Source organism: Choloepus didactylus, chromosome 4 (genome assembly GCF_015220235.1).
Source record: "Choloepus didactylus isolate mChoDid1 chromosome 4, mChoDid1.pri, whole genome shotgun sequence".
NCBI classification, from domain to species: domain Eukaryota; kingdom Metazoa; phylum Chordata; class Mammalia; order Pilosa; family Megalonychidae; genus Choloepus; species Choloepus didactylus.
In genome coordinates, this window is record NC_051310.1 from 577,827 (window position 1) to 581,237 (window position 3,411).

Below are 3,411 nucleotides of genomic sequence, written 5' to 3' on the forward strand. Positions count from 1 at the left end.
TTTCTCATTAATACTTGAATTCCAAGAAGGGTGTGGCAAAATCTCCAGTTCTGTGGATAATTCTTAAATTTTTACTGTTTTTGATTTATATTACTTAATACTGTGGAGAAAGGCCAAAAACCAATGTTGGAGGAAATTCTACAGCTTTAACTGCTTTTATTTTTGAAATAGATACACATATGTAAATGAACTAAATATTTAACTCAGAGAACAGGAAAAATAACAAAAGAGCAAACCAAAAGAAAACAGGAGAGAGGCTGGAAAGAGATAAAGCCCACAGCAGCAGCCGTGGCGGCTCTGAGGTCTGCCCCCTCCTTGTGCTCTCTCGGCAGCTCTGCTGCGGCTCGGTCAGCACTGGGGAAAGTGAGTTAAAACCCCAGTGATGGACGCCACCCACCCGTTAGAGTGGTTAGTGCTGGAGGACCACGATTGTTGGTGGGTGTGGGGTGCAACTGGGGCCCTTTCATGGTTGATGGAGATGACACTGGTGGAGCCACATTGGGAAAAGGCCTGGCAGTTTCTTATAAAATCAAACATATGCCTACCCCATGACCCAGCACTCCCACTCCACACCCGACAGAAATTAAAATATATGCCCAAAGACAGAGCTGTACAAGAATGCTTGGAGCAGATGTATTTGTAATAACCAAAAAAGCAGAAATAGCCCAAGTGTCCATCGGTAGGAAAATGGATAAACAAACTGTGGTATTGTCATACAATGTGTCTTAGTTTGCCAGGGCTGCTGTGAAAAACACAAGACACTGGTTGGCTTAAGCAATGGAATTAATCGTTTCCCAGTAGGGAGGATAGAAGGAGCTTAGTGTCCTGGCTCCTTGGGCTCCCTGGCTTGCGTCTCAGCCTCCGCCGCACGGTGCTCTGCCTTATTCTCCAGCTTCCACTGACTTCTGGCTTCTCTTTCCGTGTCCAACTTCCTTGGTGTATGAGGACTTCAGCCATGGATTAAGGCCCGCTCCCACGCGGCGTGGCCACACCTTAACCACTGACAGCATCCAAATAGTATTTGCAGTATTCACTCCAAATTCTTTCAACTCTGCTGTATTTTGAAACTTTCCAAAATGAAATATTGGGGAAAGCATAAACAAAAGTCCTGATATATTTGGATATTGTAAAAGATATATCTAAATAACTCATACATCAAGGAAGAAATCCTAATGGAACTTTAAAAATATTTAGAGATAAATGATAATGAAAGTGCTACACATCAAAACCTGTGGGATTTCATGAACATGTACTTAAAGTGAAATATATCACTTAAATGCCAATAATAGCAAATTAGAAAAGCTAAAAGGAACCAGAAGGAAACCAAGAAAAATAAAAGTATTGAGAGATAAGACAAAAATGTAATAAAATTAATAAAATAGAAAATATGGTTTTTCAAAAGACTCACAAAATAAATCTCTAGCAAGATTGATAAAGAGAAAAAAGAGGGCACATATAAATTATGTTAAGAATGAAAAGGGGACATAAATGAGGAGAGAATACTACAAACAACTTTAAGCCAATACATTTGAAAACAGTGCACAAATGAGTACATTTCTAAATAAATGTAACTTACAAACTGACTCAAGAAGAAATAGTAAAACTGAGTGGTCCTAAAACCATTAAAGAAATGAAATAAGTTGTGTACATTTTTTCCTTCAACATAATCAACAGCCCCAGATGGTTTTCCCAGTAAAATCATTTAAATCTCATAAAAACTCTTTGATAGAATAAAAAGAGGCAAAATCTTCCCTAGTTCATTCTATGAGGACATCATTACCTTTATACCAAAGTAAGACAATGACAGAGGGAAAAAGAAAATGACAGAACATCACACATGACCATAGATGCAAACGTCCTTTGAAAATAATAGGATGACAAATCAAGTGATGTATTAAAAGGGGAATATCAGAAATGAGTTTTGATTATTCCAGAAATGCACTAGAAAATTGATGTGGTTAGCCAAAATAACAGATAAAGGAGAAAAAAAATTATGATCTTCTCCATAAATGCTGAAAAAGCATCTGGTAGAGTTTAACACTTGTTCATGATAAAGAAGATTTATCAAAATAGGATTAGCAGAGAACCTTCTTAATTTGATAAACCAAGACAAAAGTTTGGGCCGTTCAGTAAATGTAGGAGACAGTTGTTGAAAGAACAGAAATTAACTCACATCACTGAACAAAATTAAATTCTCAGTAGGTTAAAACTCAAATATGAAAGACAAAATAAGTATAAAAAGTATTTTGAAACCCTTTTTAGATTTCTAATAAAAGAAGAGGGTATCCTTGCAATTACAACATAGGTAAGGATTTCACACACCTGACTTAGAAAGTGAGCTTTTGGAATGTCACTAAGTTGTCAGGTGCAGGTGGCTGTGCTGTCCCCCCCTCCTGGGTTTCCCTGATGATGCTGGTGCTGCCCCCGCCCTGCCCTCCTCACTGTGGCCCTCCGACCACCTCAAAGACGTCTCCTCGGTGGAGAACTCACCACCGCCAGCACTTCAGTCCTTACCACGCTCACTAGCAACACTGTAACAATTTCATGTCACTCGTGTTTCCTCCTCCCAGCTCTGCCTCCTCCCAGAGTCGGGGAGACCCAGCAAGCCCCGGTCTCCACAGTCTCGCTGGTGCTTCCTGTTTGCCCCACTGTTCCTAGTTGTGTCTGTTTCGGTCTTGCTGAAACCTTTCTGGCAATTTGTAAATAAATATAACCACATCCTTTTTTTACTAGGTGCGCAGTTGTCGGTAGCATGAGTCCACGGGGGCTCAGCCTGATGGAATTTCCCACTTTTCATTCATTCTTTCTGCTTCTCTCAAATTTGACATCTGCTTTCTTCAAGCCTGTCACAGACATACAGAGCCTAGACTACTTTGTTTTTCCCCAAACCTGTGTTACCATGTGGAAGGAGTTTGTCACACGGTGACTGATGTGTTTGCACAACCCTGTTTCCACGGTGTGAAAGCCAGAGCCACACACAGTGAGACCGCAAGGCCCAGAAAAGGGCAGAAGGGTGTGTCAAAAAGGAAACAGCCAGAGTCTGTAGGACGTAATTGAAGTTTGTTTCTACTTTGTTTTCCAAACTGAGTGAGCACATTGCTTTTACCATAAAACCAAAACCTTAGAGTGTCACAGAAATCCAGTTGAATCTCCTCGTGGTGGTGTCATGCCCCGGGGCAGGGCTCTGTCCACTCACCTGCAAATGTGGGCTCTGTGGGAGCCGGTGTCTGAGGGCCACTGGGCCGCTGGCGAGGAGGGGTTGGAAAACCAGCCCTGCCGCTTGTGCTCCCGGGCCCCAGTCCACTGATGTCCCTCTTCCCTGGTTTCTCTACCTGTAAACTGGGGAAGCCAAGGGTCCCTGCATCCTGGTATTAGATGAGCTTTTATTTGCCTTGCCAACAGCACAGCTTT

At 41.7% G+C, this 3,411-nt stretch overlaps 1 long non-coding RNA gene across 1 annotated transcript; it reads right to left on the reverse strand.

Moving 5' to 3' along the window:
• Positions 1 to 601: 601 nt before the first annotated feature.
• LOC119533107 lies at positions 602 to 2,418 on the reverse strand. Its single transcript, XR_005216580.1, has 2 exons — positions 2,323 to 2,418; positions 602 to 1,067 (listed from the first exon to the last, which is right to left on the reverse strand). It is a non-coding gene; the product is annotated as an uncharacterized LOC119533107 (long non-coding RNA).
• Between the last annotated feature and the right edge of the window lie 993 nt (positions 2,419 to 3,411).